The sequence below is a fragment of the Opisthocomus hoazin genome, chromosome 1 (genome assembly GCF_030867145.1).
Source record: "Opisthocomus hoazin isolate bOpiHoa1 chromosome 1, bOpiHoa1.hap1, whole genome shotgun sequence".
Classification (NCBI taxonomy): domain Eukaryota; kingdom Metazoa; phylum Chordata; class Aves; order Opisthocomiformes; family Opisthocomidae; genus Opisthocomus; species Opisthocomus hoazin.
The window spans coordinates 71,057,394-71,079,048 of record NC_134414.1 but is presented as its reverse complement, the minus strand read 5'-3'; the positions used below and the strand labels follow the sequence as shown (position 1 = coordinate 71,079,048).

The 21,655-nt window shown below is 41.9% G+C and overlaps 1 long non-coding RNA gene across 1 annotated transcript in view; it reads right to left on the bottom strand.

The window, feature by feature from the left end:
* Positions 1–7,278: 7,278 nt before the first annotated feature.
* LOC142363282 (uncharacterized) overlaps positions 7,279–21,655 on the bottom strand; it is a 76,537-nt gene continuing 62,160 nt past the window's right edge. The window contains exons 3-4 of the long non-coding RNA XR_012765648.1: positions 17,728–17,812; positions 7,279–7,480 (exon numbers count right to left, since the gene is read on the bottom strand). This is a non-coding gene — a long non-coding RNA (uncharacterized LOC142363282). The remainder of the gene's footprint in view (positions 7,481–17,727; positions 17,813–21,655) is intronic.

The window sequence follows — 21,655 nt, the reverse complement described above, 5'->3', positions numbered from 1 at the left end:
GCGCTGAGTTCGAAGGCAGACTTTCTGCACATTTCGGGAAATGTAACTTTCTGTTCCCTCTGATAAATTAGTAGCAAAAAATTTATGGTCAAAAGCATAACTGGCGGGGGTTTAAGCACTCCAGCCTGTGGTTGTGACTCAGATAGAATAATACCATTTCGCTTTTGGTTTCCTGCAAAATGCTTATTTTTACAAGCAAAACATAAGGCAATATAATCGGCAATATAATCTCAAGTTATTCAAAAGCACGTGAAGGTAAGAAACTTCTTCAACTGACAAATGACCAATTCTTCACTAGGAAAGAGGCTCAGATGACTCTTCTTCACATTTAAATGAAAAGAGTGCTTGGAGAATACCCATTCTGATAAGTTTTCCTTACCAGTGGAGAGAGAGAAAGGGAGACAAGACTGAATAGGAGCGATTGGGCATGAAGTAGTAACTATGAGGTCCTGGAGGCAGGAGAACAAGAGAGTGAAGGAAGAAAAAAGAGAAGAGAATCCAGTAGAAAGGCAAGGGGGAGGAGGAGGGGGAAGGAAAGGATATGTAGTGGTTATTTAAGAGATGCTGGGGAAATCTGGCATGTGTATGTGTTTCAGGAAAAGAGAGAGAACCTTGAAATACACACGTTAAGCCAGGAACAATGAAGCTTTACTGGGAATAATATTGGGGAAATTGTTGCATGTCTAAGATTTTAATTGGGTTTTTTTCATTTTGGATTTTTTTACGTTGTTGCCACAGCATATTTTTTTCACACAACAAAATGTAAATTAATGTCTTCATTACAAATATGTTATGGTTAATTTACTTCATGGGCCAAAAGAACGTATTGCACTGCATTAATTTCCTATGGTTGCTGAAAATCCTAGAAAACTGAAGAATTAGAGGACTTTTAAGGGGTCTCCTCCCTCACATATGCACTGCGACAGTATGGTAACCGCAGTTAAATACACCATCATCAATATCCCTTCCACAGGAAATACTCACGTTCCACTCACATTAGTAAGAGTGGGTGTGGGAGAGAAGAAAGATGCTTCATTACAGCACATAATAGTCCTGAATAAATAGCACAAAATGGACCTCTTGTACATCAGAACCGAGTCCTGAAAGTGTGCTGTTCTGTGCTGGGCAGCGCACGTGTCTGTCTGTGTGTCTGTGTCTGTGCCTGTGAAAAACGCCTGTGAGGGAACACATTCTGATACAACCTCTGCTTCAAAACAAACACCAATGTGAAACAAAACCCAGAGAAAAACCTTCGGATCCCCTGCTATCTGCCTGGGGCAGGACTAACCCTTTGACTCTCCTTCAGCATGCATCCATCTCGTAAACCAGATTTAAAATCGCAAAGATGAGGGGAAGAAAGACATTAGCTCCATACACTGTCATTTTTGTCTATTCACATGGGCATTTTCAATAGTGCAAGATCTTGCAAGAACAGATCTTCCCAGCCATGAGTCTGTCCTGCATGCGTGCTGCAGATGCCAGCTTAAAGTCAGAGCAGTCAATCTATTGCAGCCAGTCCTTGCCCTGTGCCAACGTGTCCTGGGAAATGCTCGTGGATGTATGAGATGCTTACACAAAATAGGACTGTTTGCCTTTATATGAGTTTCTTTTGTGCATTATACTGAGCAAAGCCATGTCTAAATAGTTCCTACCGTAACATGGACACTCTCAGGTAGGTATTTTATAAGGTAAGTAAGATAGGTTGCTTTAAAAATAAGTAACAAGAGAGAAAAAAATGCTGAGCTCTTCTAAGACATCTTAGTAGTAGGCTGGAGAACAAATCTTCTGTCTGAGCTTCTCATTAACAGTGATTTCTTCCTGGGAAATCCCAAAACACAACAAAGCCAAGGGCATTCAACCCTTGGCCTGTCTGAATTTGCTGGAAGGGAATACAGCCTTTAGTTGAATTTCTTATTCCTAGATGTCTTCAATTACTTTAAATGCACATGGTAGTGGGGATCCTGGTGCCAGGTCCCTTCTGTGAGAGCAACATAGTTGGATAAAGTGGAGTCATCAGCCACTTCCCAAAACAGTGCAGCAATCCTTCAAGAGCCTTTTTGAAGTTAGTGAAGATCTCTGGAGGCAGTGGTCTCATGCCTAAAATTTAAAGGTCAGTATCTCTTAATCACTCATTAGGAAAGTTGGTGTCAGGGGAAAAACGCATAGATACAGGGTACTTGTTCTCAGAAAATTCAGGACATAGAAGTGCTCTGGATGTGTTTGTGTTCAAATCCACTCACTGCAGTCCTGTGCCCAAGCAAATTAAGTCCAGGTAAAATATAATTGTCAGAATCTCGTTATACTCGGTATGTTTTCTGGGTTCCTAATCACTGTGGATCCTGTTTCACAAAGTACTGAAACGTGCTTAAGTCCAACAGACTTTCAAGTAATTTAAGCACAAGCTGTAACGTGTGCCTGGCCTCAAGCAGCTGCTGAATTAGCACAGGAGTGTGCACATGCTTAAAGCCAAGCAGGTGCTCCAGTGGTGCACTGAATCGTGGCCTCCTTCTAAAACCTTGCTTTCTGTCGCTAAAGAAGGTGCTGCTAAAGCTCTAGTTGCCTCCAGGAGCCCCAGTCCAGGAACAAGGTGCCAGGCAGAACATTGTCAGGGGGCTTGTGCTGAAGGAAGCAGCTCTGTACAAACACATTTCTGGAGTAGCAGGAATGACAGCATTCATGATCACTAAACTCATGCAAAAAAAGGCAATTTTTTTCTTAAGAGATAAGTGTAAATGTCTACTCCCTATCACCCAGCCACTGAAAGCAATACTGTGCAACTAGCACTGTCTGAAGATAAAAAGATAGAACTTTTTGTACAGTAGCTAGAGCCCAGTGAATAATTGCCTTAATTAAACTGAAGAAGATGAAGAATAGTAGGTGTATCTATATAAAACATGTCCCAGATTCTGATAGCATGCTTTGTATTGTATGCATGTAGCTGATTCCTGTTTGCTTGCTTTTCTCTTCATTGAGAATTATTACTGCGAGTGCTTTTACTTTTATTATTTCCCCCATTTTACAATAGTTACTGTGGGGTTGATGTACACGTGGCAGCATCTTGCCTTGCTGCTGAAGTCCTGCCAGGCAGCACTAGGAACCTGTGTGACTTGGGGAATCATGCAAGCCTGTATGTAGACATCGGAGATGCACTGAGGTAAAGATGGCAAAGCCAAGTTGTCTTATGCTCCTAGGACAATTTAGGAGAAAAAGAAATGTTTACCAAGTCTAATTGAAACATGTTTTTTGATTTATGGTAGAAAAGATTTGTGGGTACAGTATCTGAGATGGCAGATACATATTAAAACCAGAAAAACTCCAAAGCAAACAACCAGAATAAAACTGACTTCTGCTGGCAACATGTGATATCATTTGTGGGTTTACTTGTGTTGAAAAGTGTGCCTATGATTTTCCCTGCTTTGGTCTTTACAGTCTTCCTAAAGATTTCATTAAAGCTAAGTGATTACAGAAGTGCTTCACACACAACATTTTATTTTATATTTGGATATCACCCATGTGCAAAGAACAAATTATTTTACTGCTCAGGATCTGACGGAATAATCATGTGTTGGACACTGGGCAAATGGACTGGGCTGGCTGGAAGCCTGTTCAACTGCTGATGGCCTGCAGCTGCTCTATGGGAAAGGCTGCAGCCAACAGCAGAGCAAGGCATAGGAAGGCTCAAACTGTAGCCATATTTCTGAATTTGTCCTTCTCTACTTTGTCTTCCCCATACCCTCACAACTCTCTCTGTACCTGCCTTGAAGAGAAAGGTGGTTCAATGGAGCTGCTATTCCTGTCAGCCCGTGGCCCCAGCCACCCAAATTCCTTCCCTCACCAAACCCTGCTGCCCACTTTGCTAGCAAAGAGAGGCAACCTTTGCTCCTTTGCCAATGAGGCATCCACAAAGACAGTAACCAGGGCAGGATTTTTCCAGCCAAGAAGAGTCTGCACTTCTTACGTGCAGTGGTGAGCACAGGTGAAAATCAGCACAGCCCGGACTTCCGTTGTGGGAGATTATTCATGTCAGTAAGTGTCTGCAGAATCAGGACCGATATCTCTCAACACTGGTGCTAGATTTCCACTCATTTTGTACCAGCGTCTTCCTGTGAATCCCCAGTGGGAGCAGTTCAGTGGTATTTAAAGGGATGGCATTTCTATAATTATGTAATTATTGCTCCCAGGTTCTTTCCTGTGCTTGTTAAACCTTCATTCCAGTGAAACTGTAACCCCACACTACTGAATTTGAATAAAATGTGACTGAGAATCAGCATTAATTCCCCAGTAGTCTTTGGAGTAGGTACTTTCGGCTTACTTGTATCTTTTCTGGTTTGAAAACATGGGGCTCAGATCTGGGCATTCGGAACAGAAAGAAAGATTTTAAAGGTAGTGCGGAGTGCTAGGGAGGGCTGTGATTCTCCATTACATTCTGTATGTTGGCTTAAAAAATTCATGGGACATCTATTTCTCTAATCAATCCTAGAACAATTTGGGTTGATTACTCAATTATCTGAATTTCTGTTAATTGCTATCAATTTAATTCTTAAATTCTAAAAGATCTTTTTTAAATTTTCAGTAAGGAAGCAACAGTGAATTGGAACATATTTAAATTCATCAACCTTTCAGTTACTTACCCCGTACTTGAAGTTGGCTTATGCTCTTTCTTTAATCCCTTTGTGAGTTCCATCCCCCTGTGTGAGACCCAGGAGTCTAACACAGCAAAAAAATTGGAAAAAAAAAATGAACCATGAAGCCTACCTCAGGTTTCTTTCTTCTGGTTCCTGCTATTTAATTCTCTTCACTTTTCACTATCAGCCATGAATACTATATCTTCATTTGAATTTTAGCTGCTGAATCATGATCAGTTGAAGATCCGGTAGCCCTGCGTTACTGGATAGAACTCAAGCTGTTGTGCTGTTTTTACTGTCTGGCACATTCTCAGGAATGGGAACTTAGCTTAGCAGTTGGAGCATATGGCAGGGGGAGATAGGCCAGCATCTTGGATGAAGACGCATATATTTTGTACTCTCATGCTATGATGCATTCTTGTGTTTTGCAGATGGCACCTCAGAATTGTTACTCTGAAAACTACTTTTGCCCAGCCACACAGGTCTGCTGACACAAGCATGAGGATCATCTGTTTTTGTGCAGACATCACTGCACGCTGCAGATATCCTAGGCAGGGATTTTTCTGAGAAGAACACCTGCACCGCAGTTGCTGTGGGGACCAGAAAAAAGCTCAGCAACCTATGACTAGTATCTGTATCCAGAGAGAACAATTCAGCCAGGCACAACCAATGTCTTCATGTAGTACTTGGTTACTGCTTCTCCTAGAAGTTTATTGTGGCATAGTTGTCAGGGCAAGAATAGAGGGAATACATTGATTTTATGACAGTTGGAAAGAGGGTTTCATTCTAATTGGCAGCGATCTAACACTGCCTTTGATTGCTTAGCAGCCTCGCTGTGTACAGACAAACCATAGGTCCTCAGAGAAACTGCTTTTGTACCACTTAGGGCTCGTAGCACTCATGGTGCCACTCACTGAAACTTGCTTTTGGTCCATTTCCGCCTCTCTGACCCCACAAACCAAACACACCTGTTACATGTGCAAGTGGACCCAGGGCTTGCTAGAGACATTTCAGACATTGGACTCTCTGCAGATGCAAAACTGCAGGATGAGATATGAGTACTTTCCATTGTCTAGCATAATTTGCATTACTTATGATCACTTTGGGAACACGTTTTAAATGTACTAGGCTGGGGTGCAGTTTTTCTTCAGAACTCTATTTTTTCCTCTCCAGTCTCCTTGTTATTTGCTGTACTGTGTCCCTGAGCTGAGTCAGGCAGATGTATTTTAATGACCAAACTCCTTCACATGAGGTGAGCTACACTCTAGCTACTGTCAGGCCTTCTTAGGCTTCTTTTTTTTTTCCCCCAAATTCCTGTGCTCTCTGCAGGACAGACAGCTCTGAGTACTAGTCTGTGCTTTTTGCTAGGTATCGCCCTGAAACAGTTTGGCAGCAAATAAAGCAATGGGTGATGGATACAAACAGTTAAATTCTGTTGTCTACCTGCAACAGAAGAGCTAAAGGAGAAGTAGAAATCTGAATTAAAAACGGATCTGTCAAGCAATGAATGGGATACTGTCTGAAGTAATGTGAAAATTACTGCCAGCTTATTGTGTGGAGGGGCTTTTTTTTTTTTTTTTAAATGATACCGAAGAACTATTATTTACAGGACCCCTGAGCAATTGTTTCCACGTTGGGCCAAGACAAGAGAACAGTTGCTGGCACTACCAATAATATATGTCTGCCTGCTACCAGCAGGCTGGAAAGCTCGAATACCTGCAGTGTAAGGGATGGGTTCTAGGGAGGAATCTCCTCCCATCACACAACTTCTGTGGGACACAAAAGACACACACATTTTTGACAGCATGCAAGTAGATAAGAGCACTTGCTGCCTGCAAATGAAATGCTAAAACAGCAGAGAGGTGCTATAATCCCATCCTGCATTCAGATGTTGTGTAATTTAACAAGTGCTTTCAGAAGGTGCCTCATTACCCACAGCAGAAGAACCTTCTTAGCACAGATTTAAGGCAGATTTGAAGACTTAGAATAGAAAAATATCTGCCCTCTGAATTTATGGTGCTCTATCTCCCTTATTTTTCCCATTTTCAGACTCTGGCTGACTACCTGGGGTGCCTGATTTAGGCTTTCTGACTACTACCGCATCTAAAATCTTCAGTGATTCAGACTGTTACTGACAAACCCTAGTTCTTTGTACAGTCACTGGCAAGAAGCAGTTTCCATGCCTAAGTGCAGATCTGACTAGGACCCATCGTTGTATTTTCTGTTTTATCTCCACAAGCAGGAAGAGTGAAAAAGTCTGAAGCACTGAGAAAAATCTTTCCTACCTCCCTGGGTCTATCTCATCTGCCGTGGTTTCCCTGAGAAGAAGACAAGAAGGGCATCACAGGTTTTTGGTGTTTTGCATTTTTTTCTGTGGGTTTTGTTTGCTTCAAAGATTGGACTGAGTTTTCTTTTTCTTTCCTGTCACAGCTGAGGGACAGGAGAATAGGAGTAGTTCTTCCCTCGAGCTTGTTTCCAAAAGCATGTTATGTGCAGGAGCGTTGCTGAAGTGTTTGTTCATAGCTATCTTCACAAGTGTATAGAAATTAAAAATCAGTTCTAAACGGGTGCACAGCACTGGTAGTAAAAAGGAGTCTATGATAAAAACATTTTTAATTGGCTTATTTAAGAGAAGCCGTTTACTTACTGCTTATCTTGGTGACCAATGTAGTTGCATCCAGGCACTTCATCTCAGTGCACTTTTCAAAAAGTCATCACCTGAGCAGAATTTGAAGTCTGCATGGCAAAATCTGCTCAGAAACTGCACTGGGAGGCAGGTTCTCTGCTAGATGTAACAGCTCCGAATGGTGGAACGGTCCTGTAAATCATGGACAGCTTTTCTGCGAGTTACACATCTGAAAAAGATCGTCAAAGAAACTGAGCAAAGCTTTGAACATTGCCTTTGCCATAGTGATCTCTAGTTTCACTGTTACAAAGCACAAGTGTGAACATGTACATTTGGGGCAGGGAGCGGTTTAAAGATAGCTGAAAAGTGTCTTGAAAACATTCAGGGAGGAGAATAGCAGGAATAGAAAGTGAAACTCCGCTTGATATTTCCTTTATCAGTTGGTCTGTCTAAAGTGAAAACCTCAGAGATGAAAATAAGAAAAAACAGTGGAAGGCTTGAAGAAATCAAAACAAAGGATAAACAAAAAAGGTATGTTAACAGATGACTCTAATGAGAAAGCGGCTGTTACGGTGCTGAGAAATTACAGGCTGTTTTATAACATCTATCCTCCGACACAGTACCTAAGATCTCTCATATACAAGTTATGTATCTTATCTGAATGGGCCCTTGAAGTCATTTGTGCTGTTTCATGACGTAAAACGTAAAAAAAGGTAATGAAAGGAGAAAGAGATGTCATCACAGCAATATGAACCAAAACTCGTTCTTCAGCAAGTAATGGGAGGAGAAAGCATGGCACCTGAAGCTGAAAATCTATGAAACAGTACAAATTAGTTTTGAAAGAAGTATCAAGAATAAAATACTTGTTAGATTATCTGAGCCCTGGGAAGTGAGTCGATTAGTGCTAGCATTGACACAATGAGGTTATTTTACCAAGCTGATAGACTGTAATGATTATCAAATATGTTCAAGGAAATGGAATCCTGTATTCAAGAGAATTCTATCCAGAACCTGATTGGCTTTTAGAGCTTAAGCTTGATTACCATGACTTACATAGATAAAAAACACCACAAAACCAACAGACACTTTGAGCCATCAGATGATTTTTTTTTTCCCAGTGGTCTCAGTTAGAGTGGACGTCACATGAGAAAGCAACCTAAGACTGGCATAGACATTGATTCTTATTCAGGAGATTTGCACAGAACACGTTGAACATCTTTTGCCTGTGTACATTTCGCCAGATGTACATTTTTATTGAGCTTCTATCTATAAGAACATGTGAAAGACAGCAGTACACAGATGGAAATGGTTTAAACGTTCTAGACAGACACAAGAGAAGAGTTTGTGTACATGGAAATGCTGGTGGTGCTTCTCACTTAGACTCAGACTACTTGTAGAAGTTCTTGTTAGACCATGTGTGGTGCCCTTCCAAAGAGAGAAAGAAGTGCTACAGTCTAGTATTAAGAGCTTGTGTTGTGTCTGTCTTTCTCTTACTTCCCCAGGTAAAAAAAGTGTTTTGTCTGAGACTGTTACCTGGTAAGTGAATAATGCCTGCTTAAAGCTGCTAGTTGTCCTAGTGAATATACAGCTGGAAGATTACATGGATTTATAGATAAAGAGATAGCAAAAATTATTTTTTTAGGACGAGATATACAGAAGCTGTCTGGACATGGTCCTGCTCTAGGTGTCCCTGCTTGAGCAAAGTGGTTGGACAAGATGACCCCTGGAGGTCCCTTCCAACCTCGACTGCTCTGTGATTCTGTGATAGCATCGCAAAATCCTGTCTGACCACTGTCCTCTCTCAGAAAACAACAGCTCATGACACAGTCTTATGGTGAAAATACTAACAATGTGAGCCTTAATTTTTAGTGTCGATCCTCCCTTTTAATACAGAGGTATCAGCCTTCTTGCAGGTGGTTACTTGTCGGTGGTTGTCAGTTTGAGTGGTGTTGGCAGATGCAGTCTGGGCTGATACTACATCCCAATGAAACTTAATGAGCCCATTTCTCATTTGTGCCCTGTACAATTGACATGGCTTCGCAGAACTTTGTGAAAACATCATATTTATGTTGTGTTCAGATGCCCTTTGGGAGCCAGCGTGTCTCTGCACTGTGTGTGAGCTTTTGAAAGGGTAAGCAGGCATTCCTCCTGCATACCACCAGGTCTGCCAGTTTGCATGGCGGCTGTGGAGCCATTGCACTGGGAAGACCAGTCTGCCTTTGAACGGCCCTGTGTTACTGTCAGTGTGAGGCTCAAGCTCTGCCAGCACCCACATTGCCATGAGGGCTGGTGGTGCACAGGAAAAGTGGGACCCCTGAGCCTCTCCTGCCCACAGTTCTCCTGCACAGCTTGTCGCAGAGCTGAGCACTGGCGCCCAAATCAGTGCAATTTAAACAATACTCTTTGCATAACCATTTTAGTGCCTGCCATTGACAGATAATAATCACAATAAATTCTCTGATGGAGGCATGCAGGAGGAACTGAAACATAATCCACTTATATATAATATCTTATATATACTGTATCAGCAACAAAGTTTTGCCCATGGTGATTTCCTCTGTATTTTTATGTACGATATTTGCAAAGCTGGGAACGGTCACAGCTCAAAAAAGACAACATATTTCAAGCAATTAACTTATCCTTTAAATCAATGTGACCTCCTAATTTTTAAAAGGTACCTTTCATTGATATCTCACATTGCAAAGAAAAGATGGTCATAGATTTCACAAACATTCCTGCAAATAATTCCTCCTGTTTTTCTGTTATCTATCATATTGATAAAAAGGGGTAATGTTTCTGATTGTCACGAGGAAAAAAGAGTAATACTTTAGGAATTTTTCTGAACATGTTCTATTTTCCCCTACTTCTACGTTTGTGGGAAAAATTAATCCGAATATAATCTGGGTTTAAAAAGTGAAGGTGTTTCAACCTGTGAATGTTGGTGCTACAGTCAGCAATCATCATCTTCTTCCATATGAGTCCTTCCTGAGGTCATTTACCACCCTGGGATATGGGACTTCAGCATTTTGCATTAACTGATTAAATTGGAGGTTGCACGTATTGCATATGCCAGCATTTTGTCACATAACCAGAAAGCGGAGATGACAATTTCCACTTCTTCCACTGGCACCCACATTCTCCTTACCTTTGAGATCTGGTACCTCAGAAATACATGGATGTCTGCACAGTGCTAATTGCTGCTGAGTGCTTCTACTGTGTTTAAACATGGTATTCTTGCTGTTTTGGGTTGTTTGGGGATTTTTGTGTGGAGGAAGAGCTTATTTTCAGCATGGCCCTAGGAAAACATTGCTTCTAGGAATGCTACTGCCTACACCTGCTGTAAAGAATGCAAGAGGAGGATACAGCAGTGAAGGGTTTTATCACTAAAGATAACTGCTTTTTATTTATATTTCTGAAACCTAGCTAGCATACTATTTGATGTGGTGGTTCTAATACATGTTCCAACTCCCACTTGAAGATAGCTACTCCCAGTACAGTTGCACAGAACAGTGAGCTGCCTACACTTACAAAAATGCCGAATGAACTTGTTTTTTCCTGCAGGCTGCTTTTAGCAGGCATGAAGAAATGGGGTATAGACTTGTCATGGGCTTTCTAAGAACACTTCTGCATCCTCGTGGATTAATGTGTCTGGCTGGTGAGGTCATACCCAGCCTGATTTCTTGTCTTACATCTAGTTTTGCAATATTTCTCTGACTGGTGAGCAAGGAGCAGCCTTTTACAGACTCTCAGGACACCATTTAAACTAATTTCTTAGTAACTAGCAACCCATTTCTAGAGCTGGAGGTGGCCTAAACTGAGCTCCAGAGCGACCATTAACTTTTTCAAGCAGAGCCAGTGATTATCTTTTCCCTCTGGGTGCACACTTGCATATCTTTACAAACAGGGCACTGTTAGATTTCTACCCTGCCATAAACTCTGACTGCAATACCTCATCCGCTACTGACCTGAAGTGAACTCCGAGGAGAGGGAACAGTAATAAAGCAAAACCCGGCAAACAGTGTGAAGCTTTTGTAAGATCTTATATAACTGAATTGGCTATATTGGGAACTTGCCTTTGGTTTTAATTATAGATTTAAGGGTGCACTTATCGGGCTCTGTGCCATCTCTTTGCTCCCTCCCTTCACTCTTGATTTGCCTTATATAATAAGCAGCCACTACAAAAAGGATGTTTTTCCCCTTTTCTTTCAGGAACAGGAGAGGCCGACAAAAGTTCACTGGGGGGTGGGGAGGTCTAATGTGTTAATAGTCTCGTGTGTCACTCTGGTCTTGGGCTTTAGCCTGGTCCCTCTAGAAGGTTTCAAAGCCCAGCTGTGAGAGCCCAGCAAAAACCTGTGGTGTCCCAAAACTGGCCCATGTTTCTTCCATTAAGCTGGGATTGAGTGACAAGTACCTCTTTGAACTTCCAGAAAAGCTCCAAGAGAATGGCAATCCTCAAATCTGCCTGAATCTATCTCTTACTCACACCTGTTTCCCAGAATACACAAAAAATATTTTCACAGAAACAGGTCCAGGGCAGATACAAACCAATGAGGTCTCCTGAGGGCCTCTTGAAGCATTGACAAAAACCGGGTAGAGATTTCCAGAAACAGGACTTGGATGTCCAAAATCTTTGAATATAACTAAGTCAGTTTACGCTGCTTGACCATCACTTCTTGCTTAATCTTCAACTCGACTTGTGTTCGTCTTCCTGGTGACTTCTACCTCTCAGAGTATCTGCTGTAGCAACTGTTACATGTGTATAGGGAAAGAGGCTTGTAAAGCAACAGGGGAGCTGCCCCACAGAATTACCCTGGCTGTGCCCTAAAGGGTAGACTCCTGCTGCCTCATTTGAGGGGTCCCAAGCTCTGAAATCAGTTTTCTGGATCTGTTATGCATATCAGAACCTGGTCCCTGCAGGGCTACCTGGAGCTAACTGCCTTGCCCCATCCAAAAAGGTGATGATAGAGCTGGTGGCTATCCTTCTGCTTTACCTTAGATATCTCTAGCTTTTTTTTTTTTCCTTCTTGTGAATGGCCAGTGGTTTGTAAAATTAGCAAAAAGGTGTCACAGTGTGAGATGAATTCATTTAAGTTGGTGAACTGAACAGTCCCAATCTCCACTACCCATGGTAAGTAGAGGGGACCTGGGATGTCAAGATAATAAAAGTATCGAGAAGGAGAGCAAGATACCTGGGCAGCTCAACACAAAGGCAGCCCAGATCCAGTAAAGCTGGCCCATAGCCTACAGCTAAAAAACTCTGCTTGCCTGCCTGCTGCTGTAGAACCTAGGTAAAACACAGCAGAGAAATTAAGAGTTCACCGTATTAATAACCTTTTGGTCCCGGAAGGTTCATAACATTGTTCAGTCCATCTCATATATTGCAAATACAATGGCATATCTCCTGGTTTTACCCGTTCACTAGGGCCAAATTAGCTAAGAAGGACAGCAAATCTTTGGAAAGATGGTGAACCTGATTCTCCTTTTTAGCAGAACGCTTCTTACTGGTCCTGTGACTGGGTACCTGCAGTGAAAATATCGTAATTCCAGAGAAGTTCTACCTTGTGCTGAGGTGTGACATGTGAGATTACAAAAAAGATTGCTGCTAACGAAACTGCAGTTGGACAGAAGTGAAATTTTCGATTCTAAGGCCTTACAGAAACCACTGCAAAACATATGATAGGCCACTTGGTTTATATGGGTATGCATCCTCAGGAGCAGAGTAGGTGTGTTCATCCTTTTACTCCCAGCTCTCAGCTGATATCGCTGCATCCAGTTTTGCATTCTTTTTTTATGCATTTTCCTACGATGTGACTCAGTGCTTTTCAGAAAGCAGAGCCTTTGTCTGCATCATTCTCCCTGCCAATCCTTTACATCACCTGCTTGATCCAGAGTTGGGAGTGACTCATTTTTCTCATCCAAACACATGTGCACACAATGAGCTGTCTCCCATCTAATGGCCCTTCACAGAAACTTATATGTAGGGTCATGACTGTGTTTTGTTGCAGATGCCCAGTGCCCATCTGTAGAGGACAGTCTCTGTCTGTCTCAGGATTTATGTTGTTCTGAATGCTTTAAAAGCTTTGCAAGTGAAAGCAAATGATCTATGTTTTTCTCCCTTCCTCCCTCACTAGCTAATTTTGTATCTATTATTTACTGTGGGAAAGCTATGCCAAACAAGCAATCTCTGCATCTTGTTCTGAGGCTGATTTTCATCCTGAAATGTTACAGAAGTGAGCTTCAATTTATTTGTGAAAAATTTGCACACCTCTCACTCACCACCTTACCTTTGGTGTTTGCCCTATGTGTGAAGATACATTTTTAATGGGTTCTCTTAAACTGCATGGAGACTTTTGCAGTGGGATTAAGTAACTCGAATTTAGATGTGAATGACTGAAATTTAGACATCTAAAGTGTGGACATCTGAACTACTCCACCTTTTCTTCTGCCCTGTTAGAGTCAATGCAAAGATGTAAGACTTCCCAGCAGTAATTTGGCTCATCCTGAGTTAGACAGCTATGATAGGTCACATGACTTGAATTGAGAAAAGCCAAAGACAACTTTGATGCAGATGTCTACATTTTGTAGGTGTCTAGTGTTATGGTGCTTTACATAAACTAATGGTAACATACTAACTAGTGAACAGAGGAAAGATGCTGCAAACAAGAGATTCAGGAATTACTAGATAGATTATAACACTGTCACAAAATGGTAGCATTCTAATTTTAAATTTTAATTTCTCTGCTTAGAGTTTATTCAACCTTAGCCTTAGAGACAGGCATCTCGATATCTACTTCGACAGTTATACAGCCAAGTGGGAAATTATGTACTGTTATCTCATAGATTCCTCCAACATCTCACAGCTGCTGGTAGGATCAGGAAAGTGACACAGCTGCATTTACCAGTAGCAGCACACTACTACACTGGAAGAACTGCTTTAGTAGGACCCAAAAGAACTGCTTCATTAGGACCCAGGTCAGCGGAAGAGGCTGAGTGTATCTCTAGGCACCTGTTTTGATATCCTGTCTGGAAGTGTGATAGAAATGGAAGAATGGGACAAGGTGAGGGCAAGAACTTTACTCCTGGGCTCACCGGCATATTGGACAGACTAGAGGGTTGGCTGTGATCCTTCCTACCAGGAAACATACCCACTTCATCCTAGCTCACATGTCTTCTGTGCTCATCCTTTGCATCAGTAAGAACTAGTTGTAATGTTTGTGATACTGTACCGTGCTCAGGCCCAGCAGAGACGACCCAACTTCTGGACCCTAAAATGCTGGCAGTAAAAAAAGGAAGATCTGAGGTTTTCAGGACCCCAGTAAAAACTAACAAAAGAAGGCAAGATTTTGTAGAAACACTGAAGTGATGCATCAGAGAGCTAAGCATATCCGCTTCTCTCTTCTGTCTCTCAGCAACAATGAGCTGAGAGCCTGACTGTAGAAAACAAACCTTGACAGTTTATCACACTTAGGTTGAATTTTGATGATACTCTCAACAAGGATAAGCCAAACTTCTCACTGCTTGTGTAAAAGAACCTGCTTTGCTTGTCTTTGTGCTAGGGACCTTGGAAATAGATGGCCTTGGAGGAGCCCATTTCCCAAGAGAAGCAAAAAATTCTGATGCCTTTTGGGGGTCCCTTGAGTGAGCCATTGGCAATGTGGTTTGTTACTGTCCTAGGAAAAGGGCAGAAAGCAGATGGCATTTCAGAGCGTGACAGTCTTGCTGCCTTCTTCCAGAAGTGGCACGTCCAGTGCTGGCTTGATGGCAACAGGTCCTCCTGCCAACTCACGATGGGAACAGAGGATGGGATGAGCTGCTGGTGGGACGAATGTCCTGACCTCCTCCTCCACCTCCCTCTCGCTGTGCAAGGTTGACCAGAGGTAGAAGGCACCTTTCATTTCCTTCTCCCCTTTGTGCAAGGCAGGCCACAAACTGCTGCATGTGTTACTTCACATTGAAATATCTCCAGGCAGTGATTTTTTCTCCTGCTTAGAATACCGCCTTTAATCCATTTATTCCTGATCTGCCTTTCCCCTAGTCCTCATGCTTCCTGAACACTGTAACAAATCTGCTCTTGTTTATTGTTAAGACAATGTCATTTTTTCACAAGACAAACCAGAAACTGGTGGCACAAAGTTGTCCAACTGTTGTTCTAGCCCTTTTTTTCAGGAAGCAAGAAATATTTCAGCAGTTCCTCTATCTGACAAAGAGTAAGCGTTAAAAACAGCGCATAAGAGAGCCTCATCTTTCATTCTCCCAGCAAAAGCTTGTTTTCAGGGTGATAGCAAGAAAGGGGTACCAGGACTCTCTCAGTAGAGCTGTTCAGAGGAATGATGGTAGACATGATTGAAATGAGCCAACATAACATGTCCTTTGTTCATTTAATGTCACATTTTTCTCCTTCAGGTTTTATCCCTTTTGTGATAAGAAAGGTGTTACTTGTTTCTTGAGTTTGATTGTATCTCGATTCCATGCAGATAATGTCAATTAGAAAATAATATAAAGTGAACCCCCAGGAATAAATCTAGTGAGTATTAATATAAGATTCTTTTCCCTTACTTTTTCAAGCAGTAATCTGAAACTCTATGAGGAGGGAAGATAACAGGAAAGAGACGTGAAATGGAGTAATAAAAGATGAATTTTACGAATCTTTGTTCTGCTTCAAGATATCTTTCAGGTTTGCAATATATCACAGCAGTACTGAACTCCTGTGGATATTAAGGGATGGGAAGCAGTTTCTGCAAGAGGGCTTGGAAATGCAGACCTCAGCAGGAAATATTGCGTCAGTTCTGTGGCCCTTTTTGGAATCTGCTTCTTGCTAGTGACTTCTTTTGTGCCACTTTGTGACAGACCTTTCAGTGCCTTTTCTCCAGAATCTTGAGAAACTTGAACACTGCTAAGTAGAACTATATCAGTGCAGCTGCACACTGATTTTATCAAGCTATCTTTGCAGTTCAGTGCAAGAGAAATAAATACCTTGGCTCTCTGTCTGTCTTATACTTTACAACTATGCGCAAATATGTATGAATCTGTTCTGAGAAGATGGCGATGCTAGTGCTCACCGTGTGGTTTGGAAATTAAGACCCTGAATGGCCATGCCATTGAATGTTCACTTCCACTCCCTGCAGCTTCACTACTGGTGAAAGTTTCCCCATTAACCATAAATTGTAAGAGTGTGAGTCTGCGTTTATAAAGTTGCAAGGAAGAGAGGACAACTTCTCCACAGGCCCTGCCAGAGTACCTGGCCCCAGTGAACCCCCTCTGCAGGGATTCATTCCTGAGAGGTGCCCATGGGGTGTACTGACCACAGCATTGCCACCTGTGGTAGCGTGCAAGCGAGGACATCTGTCCTTCAGAAATGGAGTGGGACCACCAGCTGTTCCCACAGGTCAGCGAACACAAACCTCAAGATAGTTGTAGGTATTCCTCTCCACTGACCTGCATGATTTGGTCTCGTGACCTACTGCTTTTGTTTATTTTTTTAGGTTATAAAATATGCTTATCCAGCCTCTGTAAGCAAGGGTGCAGGTCTGAGAGGCGCGGTTCAAGAAATCTTCTTCAAAAAAAACCCAATTAAAGGCCTACTAACTAACCCCTCTTGCCTTTAAGTACCTGAACCCTTCCAAACATACTTAGAGGTGCAGGATTGCACATCCTATTAGAAATCTGCTAAGGTAGCCTGGCATACTGGCTGGATTTTTAAGGTATTCTCTGAAGATTATAATCCTCTTCTTTCTGGGAGCAACTTTATTACAACAGGGAAGCAGCTGAGTCAAGTTTGTGCCAATATTTCCATCACAGCGTTAGCTCTCTTTTTTTTAAGTCTTCATGAAAAAGAAGTCATTTTGTCCCATAATTAAGAACCAAAGAACTTCTCATGGCAGCAGATTTTGTTTATGATTTTCACACAAATATTTTTGACAGCGTTGACATTTTTACAAGCATGACTAACTACACATTTACCCAGTTTCATTTGTTATTTTTTTGGCTCTTAAATGTGCTAAAGATAATGTAAGCTAAAGAATTCCTAAGTTTGGCAAGCAGTTTACTACATGCCAGGGACTGTTTTCATTTATTTTGAAAGAAAAGTAGATGGCCAAGATACTGAATTTGAAACGACACCTGCTGAGCTTGTATTGCAGTGGCGGAGACAAAGGATATTCTTGTAGTAGAAGACCATTTCTCAGTAGCTGGTTTCATTCAAGACTTTGCACTATGCTTCCTTTGTGATGTTGGGTATGGCACAAATTTTACAGCTTTGATTTCTCTCTGTGTAAAATAAAATTCATTACCGATTTCCCAGGAGTATCTACGTTTAAATTGTTAGCACTTATGCTATGCTGAGGGAGGAAGACACTTTATAGCCTGGAAAGGACAGGAGAGTGCCTGCACGCAGCATGGATACGTACGGTGCTCACAAGTCTGCATATACATGGCTTGACCTGGCAACCCATTAAGGATGTGGATACTTTTACTCACCTGGAAATGTATTCATGTACCTCCCTGCGACCTTCGTCTTCCTCCTTGTGAAAGCCATTACTTCTCAGGAAGCCATCTCAGACAGCTGAGGAAATACACACAGCAGCATAATTACTTACTAAAGTAAATCCTTACTACAGGAATTATTGTTCAAGACTTGACTGCCCATGCCCAGGGCTTCTCTGGCAGTGAAATCGTGCTTGCATAATGTGTGCTCCAGAGGTAATACCTACCAGCACCTCCCACGCAGCGGCCTCTAAAAAACTCGTTTCTTGTCTAAGTACTAAGGAGATAAGTGGTGTCTTGGAAAATGTTGTGTGCAAACTGCAGACAAATACTGACATTTATGGTAGCATCGTTTGACAGTTTTAGTGAGCGTGATATAACTGTGTATTACTGACCCCACAAACCCACTGTCACTACACCCTGGTGCCACCTTTAGCTCTCTCTGGCCCCTCCGATGTCTTCTGCTTTTTAGTATGCCAGTACTACACTCCTGCCGAGCAGCTGCCTGTTTGGCATGACTCATGCCAGACATTTGGCTATTTTGGACAAATGGGGATATGCTATTTATCCCAAATAGCTGCCTGCCTTGGATAGCACATTGTCCTGAATAATGGAAGTACTATCAGCCTAAAAATCCTTTAGAATTCTTCTGCCTGCACCCACATATCGCAGCAAAGAAACCAGGAAATAGCATGCAAATAGCTATTAATACAGCAGATGATGAGAGATGCACTTTCAAAAAGATAACTTGGTTTGACTTCATTGTACACCCACCAAAGCCAAGAAGACCTTCAGTGGGTGCAGAGCCTGCTGGCAGCTCCTCCAGAGCCCTGAGCCCCAGCCCAGGAGGAGCCGTCAGGAAAGGTGCAGGTAGCCTGGTGGCTTCCCCAGAGCCGTTGCTGGTCCTTGGCTTCCTGCTGGCAGGTTTGTCATGAAAACGCTTCTGAAGATTTTTTTTTTTAAGCTGTTGATTCACAGACCGGAAAGAGCGACTTTGGGTTTGAAAATCAACAGGAGATATTCTGCCCAGGGAAACAAAAAAAACAGACGGTTTGGGTAGAAAATAGGACTTCCTTTGCCCTGTTTACCTGGTGGTGTCATGTACAGTTTGTGAAATCCAAGGGGTGTCCTCAGAGTGTATAATATCTCAGGCACAGACTGAGGAGACTTGAAAGAATTTTCCTCTTGACACAGGCCCTCCCGGGACAGTTTTTTTGTGGGGTTTTTTCCCATTTTTTTGTTAGGTTTCACAATCTTTTAATGGACCCATTGTAATTTCTAGAAGATTGTTGCCTAATGATGAATGATGTAGTTTGCTAATGATGGATTTGGTTACAGTATGTGTGTTGTAGAGTGAGAGGTGATTTTATCTTGTTCTGATGGAGGACTCACTTTACAAGAAGTCTTTCTAGCTCTTTATCAATCCACCAGTGGGTCCACCAATTTAAAACATGGGATTTTTCTACTTTCTCCTCTAAATCTTACTGAATTTTAGAACAGCTTTTAAACCTGATTATTTCAGAACAGGGCTGCCCTATTGACCTGTTTCTCATCATTTGAGTCAGTCAAATTTCCATCAGTTTCAATGTGTGAAGGGGAGAGGGTTGGGTATGAAAAGAATCTGGGGTCAGACCCAGAGAGACCAATCCGTAGATGGACCCACAGCAGGGCCAGTGCCCTTGGTGAACATAAGGGTGAGCTAGTGATAGCCAGCGGTGGTAGCTAGCAGAGGGAATCAGTAGTGAATGGAAGACTTTCACATGGATTAACCTGCCAGGCTTGTTTTTGGAATCTGTTCTGCATTCACTTCAATGACTCATGGGCATCCCTTCCCCCTCCCCGCCTCGCTTGAACAGTTTTCATTTATTTTGCTTGTGTTTGGGAAAAATGTTTTACATTTCTAACATCCTTTATCATTTCCTGAGATTTAGTGTGTCATTTTATGTGTTAACCAGCAGGGTAATTTTTTTTTTTGTTGTATTTGTAATCTAATTGGGAACTTTGCCAATTTCCTTCCAAATTAGATCCATACAATTTGGATACATGTATATGTAGCTGATTTACTATTGTTCACTAACATTATTCTGTCCACTGATTTTTCTTTTGTAAACACTTTTTTTGAAAAAGTCCATTTTAATAAAACTGGCTAATATATCATTTTTTCTTGCAGAGTGATCGGGAAAAAAAATCTTTGCCTGCAAAATCTTTTAAAATTTTAGCCTTAAAATATGAAATTGACAAATGAAAATGTGGCATTCAAAGACACTATTTTGTGAAGGTGTGTGAGATCTACCATAAGCATCTGTTTGCCTGTGACAATAACTAGAAGAGTATGTCTCATCACTATCTTTTTCTGCACAAAGGTTACCATTACATTATACTCAATATAGAATTTTCAAATTTTGAAACATTTTATTATTATAGTAATGGCTATTGCTTTTCCTAACACACACCCTATCAGAAGGTTTAAAAAATATATGCCCTGGTTCATGAAAAAAAAAGGGAGAGCGGGAGAGAAGAAGAAGGAAAAAAAAACAAAGGTCAAAACTTTTAAAATGTCACTTCTTCTACAGTTTTGCATAGAAAATACATTGAAGCAGTGGGAGGGCTCCTTGCCCATAGAAACAGGCTGTAAGAAAAGAATGTTATCCTGCTGCTGTAGTTTCCACTTTCACTGGCAGCTGCGGGCTGAGCAGAAAAGCACTGTGGGAGCCTATTGTTACCCCAGCTGGGTAATAGTTTTCTTATTTTACAGTCAGCAACCGAGGGGGTTGGGGTGTCTCAGCAAAGTGCCTGAAAATATAACTCCTGCAAACAGATCACTTTCTCCTTCACTATGAGAAAGAAGGATCCATAAATCTTTTATTTCATTTGGTTCCTCTAGCAAGGTAATTAACTACTTCAAACAAAAGATGGACTTATTTTCCAAACAAATTTACGCTGCGTGGAAATGTTGCTCTGAAGGCTGTAAAATCCCAGATCCCTAATGGAGCGCTCAGTAATATTCATCTCTCTTTGTATGAAATGTGGTTGCTGAAAACCAGATTTTGCCAGAGTAAACCTGTATGGATGATAATCCAAATTTTTACCAGAACAAAGTTTTCAGAGGAAGTGGTGGGGGTGGGGAGTAAACTTTGCAAAGCCTTTCTTTTCTTGATAGGGAACGTGTGAACACCCCTACAAAAGTGACATACATGACTTTATGTTGTACAGTTACAGCTCATAACTTTAACTCTTAGAAGATTGTAGATTTTGTGTAGTGCTGGTCTCTTCAAACAAGGGCAACTATTTCAGTCACCAGAGCAACCTAAGTTAAAGTGGAGGGTGGGGGGGACAATGACAAAACCATTTGGCTCAGCAGACTTTCCTGATGTCCTTCATTTCCTAACAACTAGAACTTGCAAGACCAACTGCAAAAGGAGATGAATCTTGCCTATGGTCGGAAAGTTGACTAGCCAAATGATTGATCACCTCAACTTTTTGATAGCCTCAGGTCTCACCACAGTCCCCATATGAAGTCCCACAGAGCACTCCATCGGCGACATGGAGACATGAAGCACCACCCAGTCAGCTGGACGTGAGCAGAGATGCAGGACCCATTTCAGGGGCAGACGACAGCTGATCAGAAGACTATAGTGATCTGAGGACTTACCTGTTCACTGGGGCTTTTTTCTGTTGCAAAACCTTTGCAGCCCCTTGGGTAGAAAAAAGGACCTGCTCCAAAACACTGTGGGACTTCTTGTAGCCTTGCTTACTAACTATCAGCACACTGAGTCAGGCCTGGGACAAATCTCTCTCTCTAGAAGTGGTACAGGGTGTAGGCAAGATATTTCCCTACCACCATCCATAGCTTCTGCAAAGGCCTCTTTCTCCTTGTGGCACGCATACCAGAGGAATCACAGGATGATGACCAGGCTTCTTA